Source organism: Gymnogyps californianus, chromosome Z (assembly GCF_018139145.2).
Source record: "Gymnogyps californianus isolate 813 chromosome Z, ASM1813914v2, whole genome shotgun sequence".
Classification (NCBI taxonomy): Eukaryota; Metazoa; Chordata; class Aves; order Accipitriformes; family Cathartidae; genus Gymnogyps; species Gymnogyps californianus.
In genome coordinates this window covers 29,543,691-29,555,125 of record NC_059500.1, presented here as the reverse complement: position 1 = coordinate 29,555,125, position 11,435 = coordinate 29,543,691, and positions in this window count along the sequence as shown.

The window sequence follows — 11,435 nt, the reverse complement described above, 5'->3', positions numbered from 1 at the left end:
AACCCTGCCTCCAGGTCCCCAAAGACTTCCCCCAAACACCCTGAAAACTTGCTCTTGGGCCAGCAAAACATCTCAAACCAAATTCAAGTGCCCCCAAAGACCCACCTAAAATGGCCCAAGCAGCCCTAAACACCCTAAATGTTGCTTCCAAGCTTCTCAGACCTCTCCCAGGCCACGCCAAAGGGTCCAAACACTGTCCTGAAGCTCCCATCAAACCGCAAATATCCCCAAACATGCCATAGTTCTTGCTGGCTTCAAGAGACCCTGTACCCTGCCCAATTTTCCTCAAAGAACCCAAAATTTACCCAGGCCCCCAAGCAAACCTTGCCTTACTTCAAGACTCTCAAAAGCCTCCCCAAAACCCTACCACAGGACCCCAAACTCTGCCACAAAATCTCCTAGCAATGCTGAAAGCCCCACACCCTCCTAAAGTGACCCTAAAGACTCCAAACCTGCCTCATGCTCTGAAACCCCCAAAGTGTGCCCCAGGAACCCCAAAATACCTTCAGTTGATCCCCCTAAGCCCATGACCAGGGCTACTGAAGACCCTCAAACCCTGACCAATAGTCCCCAAAGATCTCCAAACCTGCACTAGGGCCCCCAAACACCCCAAAGCCTGCTTCAGGTCCTCCAGAGATGTTTTCCAGCCCCCATATCCTGTTCCAAGTTCCCCCAGCGCCTGCCAAAATGCCCCAAGGACCCTAAAACCTGACCCAGTGCTGGGGAAAAAAAAAAACCAAACCAAACAGTTTCACAGGCTCCCAAACACTCCTGAACCCTGTCCCAGCATTCCCAGTCCCCCCCAAACTCTGTGCAAGTTCTTCCAAAGACCCCTGCACCCTGTTTCAGGTCACCGTAAGACTTCCCCAAAACCCTACCAAACTGTGCTTCAACTACCCCATTGCTCCACACAGTGCCCAAATATCCCCAGTGTCCCACAGTCCTGCCCAAGAGCTCCAAACCACCACCAAACCCTGCTTCAGGACCCTCAAAGACCCAAAACCCTATCTCAGAGCTGTCATCAGACCATGGACACCCCCAAACCCTGACTGCATGCCCTACAATCCCCAAAAACCTACTCCCACGTCACAACACAAACCCTGCTTCTAAGCTTCCCTACTGCAAAGAGTCCCAGACTCTGCCCCAGAGCCACAAAACCCCCACAAACCTGGCCCAAGTGCCTCCAAGTACCTCCAGACCCTGCTTCAGGTCCCCTAAAGCCCTCCTGCAACCGAACCCACACCCTGCCCCAGGGCTCCCAAAGGGTGTATACCTTGCCCAAGTACCCGCAACCCCTCCCAATCTGGCATCAGGGTCCTGAAACACCCTGATAGCTTGCTTCAGGACCCTCAAAGTCAGCAGTCACTAGGCTCTGCCAAACTGCCACCAATGAGTTCCAAACCCTGCCCCAGAGCTCCCCAAACATCCCCTAATCTAGCCCAAGTGGCCCCTACTGCCAAACCCTGCCCCAGGGCCCCCAAACACTGGCAAACCCTTCCCTAGAGACACCAAACACCCCTAAACCTGCCCCCAAACCCCAGAACACCGAACCCTGCATCATGGCTCCTCGAGACTTTCCCCAAACCTGTCCAAACCATATCCCAGGCCCTGCAAAGATCCTAAACAATGCCCAGCTATCTCCAGAGATGCCCAACCCTGCCACTGGTCGCCAAAACCTGTCCCAGGGTCTCCACATCACCCAAAACTCTGCTTCAAGGCCCTCAAACACCTTCCTCCAAACCCACCCGTAGTCTGCCTAGCTGCGATTTCCGGCCCTCCTGGGCTGCTCAAACCAACCCTGACATCCCATACCTACGTCTCCCTGCAGATGCGCCCCAGGAAGGGCTAGCAGCAATGGACTCTACCGCAGAAGCACCTTGCTGCCTTGCAGGGGTCATGGCCGTATGTTGTGGTTTAACCCCAGCCAGCAACTAAGCACCACGCAGCAGCTCTCTCACCTTCCCCACCCAGTGGCATGGGGGAGAGAATCGGGGGGAAAAAAAAAGCCTCCTGGGTTGAGATAAAGACAGTTTAATAGGACAGAAAGGAAGAAAATAATAATAAAGATAGTAATGATAATAAAATGACAATAATAATACTAAAAGACTTAGAATATACAAAACAAGTGATGCACAATGCAATTGCTCACCACTCGCTGACCGATGCCCACTTAGTTCCCAAGCAGTGATCCGCCCCTCCCAGCCAACTCCCCCCAGTTTATATACTGGGCATGATGTCATATGATATGGCATGTCCCTTTGGCCAGTTTGGGTCAGCTGTCCTGGCTGTGTCCCCTCCCAACTTCTTGTACCCCTCCAGCCTTCTTGCTGGCTGGGCATGAGAAGCTGAAAAATCCTTGACTTAGTATAAACACTACTTAGCAACAACTAAAAACATCGGTGTCTTATCGACATTATTCTCATACTAAATCCAAAACACAGCACTATACCAGCTACTAGGAAGAAAATTAACTCTATCCCAGCCGAAACCAGGACAGTATCCACCCCTTATTCTATACCATCTACATCATGTCCAGGTCCCACACTTTCCAATACATTTTCAGTTAATCACCACCACTTTTCCTGTCTTTTGATACATATACACACAGATATCATTCCCTTAGTCTGTAGGCCTTTAAAATGTCCATTTAAATGTCCCTTTAAAATGTTTATTGAGTTCATTTAGTCCATGACTTTGGGCTCCATCTGTCATAACAGTCTTTCTGGGCAGGAGGGATGGTGTGAAGTCCACTCAGTCAGCAGAGCAGGATCAGGCTTCAGTGCAGTACGGCGGGCAGGTGACATTGGGCGTAGCAGGAGGATGGTGTGTAGTGTTGGATTGTTGCGTGCTGAAGTCAGTTCTGGTTCCATCACTACTGCGCTTCCCTTGTTTTTATCAAAGTTCATTCTTCACTAATCTGGGTGATTCTTACTGTAATACTGTTGGTAGAGCATATAACAACTATAGTAATGATGACTACACATGAGTACAGTGGCAGGGTTATATAGCAATTAACATCATACAATTTAATTCATTGGCTATTCTCACCTAAAATCAAATTCCCTTGAGGCACTCATCGGATTTCCGCATCCTTCCACATCACCCACCAAGTGCACCGAGGTCCTTAGGCAAAACCAATCCCACGAATGGGTTTGCCTTTGCCTGAGGCAGGAGTAACCGAGACTGTCTTCCCTAGCATATTTTTTATGTGCACTACAGGGACTTTATCCCCTTCTACAGTATGTAAAAGTTCTGATTGGGCAGGGCCAGCTTGATTGGAGATCCTCTAGGATTGACTAACCAGGTGGCTTTTGCTAAATGTGTATCCCAAAGTTTGAAGGTTCCACCACCCATTGCTCTCAATGTAGTCTTTACCAGTCCATTGTATCATTCGATTTTCACAGAGGCTGGTGCATGATAGGGGATGTGATATACCCACTCAATGCCATGCTCTTTGGCCCAGGTGTCTATGAGGTTGTTTTGGAAATGAGTCCCATTGTCTGACTGAATTCTTTCTGGGTGTCATGGTTTAAGCCCAGCTGGCAGCAAAGCACCATGCAGCTGCTTGCTCACTCCTCCCCCCCGGTGGGATGGGGAGGAGAAAATACAGCAAAAAAGCTTGTGGATCAAGACAAGGACCAGGAGGGATCACTCACCCTTATGGTCACAGGCAAAACAGACTCAATTTTGGGGAAAAATAAACCAATTTAATTTGTTAACAACCAAATCAGAGTAGAATGATGAGAAATAGAACCATATCTTAAAAACACACCTTCCCCCCACCCCTCCTTTCTTCCCAGGCTCAGCTTTGCTCCCGATACCTCTACCTCTGCCCCCTCAGCGGCGCAGGGGGGCAGGAATGGGAGTTGCGGTCAGTTCATCCCACATTGTCTCTGCCGCTCATTCTACAGAGGGAGGACTCCTCACACTCTTCCCCTGCTCCAGCATGGGGTCCCTCTCATGGGTGTCAGCCCCCCATGATTTTCTCCAACTCAGGTCCTTTCCACGCACTGCAGTCTTCCACAAACTGCTCCAGCGTGGGCTTTCCCACAGAGTCACAGCCTTCTCTGGGCCCAGCCACCTGCTCTGGCGTGGGGTCCTCCACGGGCTGCAGGGGAATCTCTGCTCCACCGTTAACCTCCCTGGGCTGCAGGGGGACAGCCTGCCGTGTCACCAGGGGCTGCAGGGGAATCTCTGCTCCGGCGCACCTCCTCCCTCTCCTTCTTCACTGACCTCGGTGTCTGCATGGTTGTTTCTCTCACATCCCACTCCTCTCCTCACTGGAGCTCCTCTTCTTCTTCTTCCATCTTCTTCTTCTTCTCCTCTTTCTTTTTACTGTAGCTCTTCCTCTTCTTCCTCCTCCTCCATCTTACCGTCCCCACCTCAGGAGTTTTGGGGTTTTTTTGTTTTCTTTGGTTTTTTTTTGTTTGGTTCATTTTTTGTTTTGTTCCCCCCCCCCGGCTTCTTAAATATGCTGTCACAGAAGCACAACCACCATTGCTGATTGGCTTGGTCTTGGCCAGAGGTGGGTCTGGGTTGGAGCCAGGGAAGCTTCTGGTAGCTTCTCACGGGAGCCACCCCTGTAGCCCCTCCCTTGCTACACAAACCCAGCACACTGGGGTGCCATGTTGCCATAAGACTTGCTTCTCAAGGCCCAGGATAGTGTTCCAGGTGGTGGCATGGGGCACAGGATATGTTTCCAGCCATCCGGTGGTTGCTTCCACCATTGTAAGCACATGGCGCTTGCCTTGATGGGTTTGTGGGAGTGCGATATAGTCAATCTGCCAGGCCTCCCCATATTTATATTTCAGCCATCGTCCTCCATACCAAAGAGGCTTTAACTGCTTGGCTTGCTTAATTGCAGCACATGCTTCACATTCATGGATAACCTGTGTGATAGTGTCCATGGTCAAGTCCACCCCTCGATCGCAAGCCCATCTATATGTTGCAGCATCTTTTCCTTGATGGCCTGAGGTGTCATGGGCCCACCGAGCTCAAAATAATTCACCCTGATGTTGCCAGTCCAGATCCACCTGAGCCACTTCAATCTTAGCAGCCTGAACCATTTGCTGGTTGTTTTGATGTTCTTCAGTGTCCCGGCTCTTGGGTACGTGGGCATCTATGTGACGTACTTTTACAACCAGGTTCTCTAGCCGGGCAGCAATATCTTGCCACAGTGTGGCAGCCCAGATGGGTTTACCTCTGCATTGCCAGTTACTCTGCTTCCATTGCTGCAACCACCCCCACAGAGCATTTGCCACCATCCATGAGTCAGTATAGAGATAAAGTCTTGGCCACTTTTCTCATTCAGCAATGTCTAAAGCCAGCTGGATGGCTTCACCTCTGCAAACTGACTCAATTCACCTTTGCTTCAGCAGTTTCTGCAACTTGTTGCATAGGACTCCATACAGCCGCCTTCCACCTCCAATGTTTTCCCACAGTATGACAGGACCCATCAGTAAATAGGGCATATTGCCTCTCATTTTCTGGGAGTTTATTATACAGTGGGGCTTCTTCAGCATGTGTCACCTCCTCCTCTGGCAATACCCCAAAATCTTTGCCTTCTGGCCAGTCCATGATCACTTCCAGAATTCCTGCGCAACTGGGGTTTCCTACTCAAGCCCATTGTGTGATCAGTGCAACCCACTTACTCCACGTAGCATCAGTTGCATGATGTGTAGAGGGGACCTTCTCTTTGCACATCCAGCTGAGCACCGGCAGTCAGGGTGCTATGAGGAGCTGTGTTTCAGTACCAACCACTTCTGAAGCAGCTCAAACTCCTTCATATGCTGCCAGTATCTCTTTTTCAGCTGGAGTATAGCAGACCTCGTATCCTCTGTATCCCCAACTCCAAACCCCTAGGGGTCAGCCTCGGGTCTCCCCTGGTGCTTTCTGCCAGAGACTCCAGGTGGGGCCATTCTCCCCAGCTGCAGCATAGAGCACGTTTTTAACACCTTGTCCTGTCTGAACTGCCCAAGGGCTACTGCATGAACAATCTCCCATTTAATTTGTTCAAAGGCTTGTTGTTGCTCAGGGCCCCATTTAAAATCGTTCTTCTTCTGGGTCACTTGATAGAGAGGGCTTACAATGAGACTGTACTTTGGAATATGCATTCTCCAAAAACTCACAACGCCTAAGAAAGCTTGCGTTTCCTTTTTACTAGTCGGTGGAGACATAGCTGCTATTTTGTTGATCACATCCATTGGAATGTGACAACATCCATCTTGCCATTTTATTCCTAAAAACTGGATCTCCTGTGCAGGTCCCTTAACCTTACTTTGTTTTATGGCAAAGCCAGCTTTCAGAAGGATCTGGATTATTTTCTTCCCTTTCTCAAAAACTTCTGCTGTGTTGCGCCATATGATGATGTCATCAATGTATTGCAGGTGTTCCGGAGCTTCACTCTGTTCCAGTGCATTCTGGATTAGTCCATGGCAAATGGTGGGGCTGTGTTTCAACCCCTGGGGCAGTCGATTCCAGGTATACTGGACGCCCCTCCAAGTGAAAGCAAACTGTGGCCGGCACTCTGCTGCCAAAGGGATTGAGAAAAATACATCAGCAATATCAGTTGTGGTGTACCACTTGGCTGCCTTTGACTCCAGTTCATATTGAAGTTCTAGCACGTCTGGCACAGCAGCACTCAGCGGTGGTGTGACTTCATTCAGGCCACAATAGTCTACTGTTAGTCTCCACTCTCCATTAGACTTTTGCACTGGCCATATGGGACTGTTAAAGGGTGAGCAAGTTTTGCTGATAACTCCTTGGTTCTCCAGTCAATGAATCAACTTATGGATGGGAATCAGGGAGTCGGTTGGTGCGATATTGCCACCAGTGCACCGTTGTGGTAGCGAATGGCAAGTGTTATTCTTGAACCCTCAGCAACCCCACAACCGAAGGGTCCTCAGAGAGACCAGGCAGGGTAGACAGCTGTTTCACTTCCTCCGTCTCCACAGCTATACCAAAAACCCACCGATACCCCTTTGGGTTCTTAAAATACCCTCTCCTGAGATAGTCTATGCCAAGGATGCATGGGGCCTCTGGGCCAGTCACAATGGGGTGTTTCTGCCACTCATTCCCAGTTAGGCTGACTTCAGCCTCCAAAACAGTTAGCTGTTGGGATCCCCCTGTCACACCAGAAATACAGATGGGTTCTGCCCCTTTATAACTTGATGGCATTAGAGTACACTGTGCACTGGTGTCCACTAGAGCCTTATACTCCTGTGGGTGTGATGTGCCAGGCCATCGAATCCACACAGTCCAATAAACCCGGTTGTCCCTTCCCTCCGCCTGGCTGGAGGCAGGGCCCCTCTAATCCTGGTCAGAGTATTTGTTACTCACTTCTTGTAAAAATGACTAGAGGGTCAGAAGCCCTTCTACTCTGTCTGGGAAATTGCCTGCTGGAAAATGGAGTGGCATTTTTTCTGGAAGAACCCCCTGTTGTGGTTGTTTTTCCTCGCAACTCACGTACCTGTGCACCTAGGGTCGAGGTAGGTTTTCCATCCCACTTCCTCATGTCCTCTCTGTGGTCATACAGGTAAAACCACAGCGTACCCTGTGGTGTGTACCTTCTATATTGTGTCTCTTGAGCAGAGGAACACTCACTCCTAATAGCTGAGATACTGGTCCGTACAGGTGGGGAGTAGGACTTTTCGATCAGTTCGATCAGTTTTTTGGACTTTTTGGACAGTTTTTCCACAGCCAAGAGGCGGGCTTGTAGGGAGAAAGAGAGATTTTCTTCATATTGCCAGAGTTGGCAAGCCATTTCATCCACCATCGGTGCCCCTTCATCTTTCCAGGTTAGTACTGCCAATGGGTTGGCATATGATGATGGTGCGCTCCATACAAATTTCTGCCACGAGTCATGTGCATTGGACTTCGTCTGGATCTCTGGGTAATTGTGCATCATCCACGTCATAATAAATCGTCTCTAGCATGGCTAATTCCCTCAGGTACTGGATACCTCTTTCCATGGTGGTTCACTTGCCTGGTTGACATATAACGTCTTCCTTGAGGGGGTACCTTTCCTTCACGCTTGACAGGAGTTGCCTCCACAGGCTGAGGGCTTGTGTCCCTTTTCCAATTGCCTTGTCAATGCCTGCTTCCCTAGAAAGTGATCCCAGCTGCTTGGCTTCCCTACCCTCTAATTTCAGGCTACTAGCTCCATTGTCCCAGCATCGGAGCAGCCAGGTGATAATGTGCTCACCTGGACGACGGCTGAAATCTTTTCGCATATCCCGCAGCTCACTCAGGGATAGGAATTGGGTGATTACCTCTGGTTCTGCCTCTTCCTCCTGTTCTCATGATGACCCTGGTTCATCTTCGTCCCTCACTAAGCAAACTGATGTTTTTTGTATATTTCTTCTTCTGTATAGGGGCGACTGATACCAGCACAGGCTGGTTCTCTGGTTCAGCTGCAGTGCCTGTCGTCGGGGTTGGAGTAGCCGCCATGCCTGTCGCGGGCGTTGGAGTACCTGCAGCACCTGTCGGTCTGTTTTCCCTCCCTTCCCCCTGTGGGTGCTGCATAATATCAAGCAGTGTTTGGTAGATATGGCCAGGGCCCAGCACAGCGCGATAAGTTGTGCCTCTTTGGAATAGCCACAGCATTTTCCTTTCAAATATTCTGTCACTTTATTGGAGTCCTGTAGTTGTTTGGGAGTGAAGTTCCAAACCATTGGAGGTGAGAAGTTCTCTAGATACCTGCCCACATGCTATGCCACCCATGACTGTCCAGCCTTGCCACAGATCTCTGGGTGGTATTCTTAAATAGTTGTTTAACCTTAAACAAGACCTGGAACACATTCAGGAGACATAGCAATAGGAACATGCTGGTTTGAACATCCCAAGGATATTCAAAATTCTCAAGAGCTCTTGTAATTTGCCTGGAGGAGAAGGGGAAGGTGAAGAAATGTGTCTCCCCCATGGATTGTCTTTCTGATGAGAAAAGGTAAAAGGTGTAATTATTAATAGTTTCTGGTAGATGGCTCCCAAAGTACAGAGATGACAACAATGCTGAGTACAAATACCAGATTAGTTTCACGACCAGCAATTCTATTGTATCATAAGCCAGTGTTACAAAGTACAACAACATGATAACTCTAGCCCAGTTCCCACTGGTGATAAACAGCACAACAGGGAGCACATACTGCAAGCAATTAACTCTATCCCAGCCAAAACCAGCACACATGGTCTCAGGGTCGGGTTTGGTCTGCTGCTAGGCTCTTAGCCTGAGGAGTCTCCAGGGGGTCCCCCAGCACCAAGAAACTCTGGTCATAGGGCTTTCGGGACTCCTCTTTGTGGAGGACAGCATGCAATGAGCTGGAGGTTTGGAAGGGAGGGAAGAGCTCCTTCTGGGGGGGCAAGGGCAATGCAAGAGCGGTTGAAACAGCCTGGCTACAGGAAGAAAAGGAAGAAGAAAGAAGAAACGAAAAAGGAAGAGAAACGATCTTGAAAGAGGAGTACATTGGGGAGTATTAGTTAGTGGTGGTGGTGGTGGTGGTAGCAGTAGTAGTAGTAAGGTTAAAGAGCTTTGGTGATTGGAAGTGGTTCTGCCTAGATTTCTCCTTACAAGAAAGCATGCCAAAGAGACCAAGGGGGCTTTTAGCTCAAAAGAGCAGCTTTTGAGCAGGAAGCAGGGAGACGTTAAGGTTTTTGGGGGAGCAGAAACTACAGTGGGTCACTTTTTAAAATTAAGAGATAAGGCAGAATGGACAGGATGAAGCAGAGCCAAGGTTCTACAGAGTTTCTTCCTCCAGGCATGCTGTGTTATTCCCTCTTTCTCCAGGGGGATACACTTGGTTAAATTGCTCTCTTCTATTAAAGGAACATGATGTAGCAAACTAAATAATGCCAGTACTATCCCTCATACGTTAATAAAGCCCGGAGTTCCTGAAGTAGGATCACAGAGGGTGTACATGAGGGAAATGTATCCAGGCAGAAAGTACTATAATAGACGTTTCAGATAGTTAATCTTTTTCCTACCACCCTTCTGAGCTCCTTTTCCACAAAACCTCCCAAGAAACCTAGTTTTGTTCCCATTTTGTAGCACATGTGATTCAGGGATATCTGTTCTTCCATAGGAACCACCTGACTTGAGACAAAGTTGTTGAGGGAGCTGCCTGCAAAGCAGGCACACATGTGAACACATTGCAGCTGTGAGCAGGGCCACTTGTTTTAAACATGTGATAAAAATTCCCTGGGGATTTTTAAAGCACTAGTTACTTTTGGTGTTTATTTTATTTAAGATTGCGGAGTATCAAGCAGACCTTGGACATGCTAGCTGCTGCTTTATGCTCCTCTGAAAAGCTCCAGCCTCACAGAGCTCCAGAAAGCTAAATTACAGCTTGCTTTCACTGGTAGGCCATGAAATCCTTGTGACAAACTTGATCCAAAGAGCGGTGTAGATGAAGGTTGGAAGCGGACAACAGGTCTTGAGGCTCTGGGGGTTGGAAGAAAATAAATCTTTATTTCAGAAAGGCATGAGGCACAAGACGGTTTTCTATAGCCCCAAAGTATAATTGCTTTTGACTTTCAACCTGTATCTGTCCTGCTTACTGAGTCTCTTTGCTCAGGGTTAAAGGTGTTTCAACACAGTGGTCCCAAAAAGGGGCAATAACAGCTGACAGGAGGGCTACTCCAGCCATTGCCATAATTTGTTTTTTTCACTATGTGTTCCACTGCCAGCTCCAATCACTGCAATATTTTTATATCTATACAGTTTATACACAGGTTTGGGTTTTTTTCTACAGTATTTTCTTTCTTTTGAAGAAACAAAAGGTATCTTCTATCTTAAAGTTTCCCTGGATTTTTTTTTAACATTTCGATGACAAGTGTGCTTTTACTTACTTAAAAAGACAGCACCAATGTTAGTTTTGTTTGGTTTTGTGGGGGTTACAGTGTAGACAACCCTAACTCCAACCAGGGTAACCCAATCCTGTAGAGGCAGGCCTTCTTGTGCTGGTGTGCAAATACCTGTGGAGGCAATATGGACTTTGTTGATATGTCCACTGCCCCCTGGGAGAGGTGCAGCATGGGAGTAGTGGACACTGACAGCTCATCCCATGGCAGCACAAAGGATGTCACCTGAGCCTCTCCATAGGTCTCTAATGAGGTTGCTCTACTCACAGGAGCATCCTTGGGGCTGCTTTTCTGCAGTACAGCCCCTGCCCCTTTTGCCTTCCTGGCACTTAGAGCCAAGTCTGGCCAGTACAGGACAGGGCGGTCAGGAACTGCTTGGTCTCCAGACTGCAGCATACCTCACCCCCAAGCTCATGTGAACTTGATCTTCCTCTGCCAGCCGCATGCAGTCCCCAGGGGAGGCTGCAGAAAGAGGGCAGAGAGAGTTGGCTGTTCTGAGGGGCTGCAGGAAGCCTGTAGGGGTATCTCACCAAGCAGAGTTGCTCTAGAGACAGGTGGTAGTGTCCTGCAGAAAGCCTTTG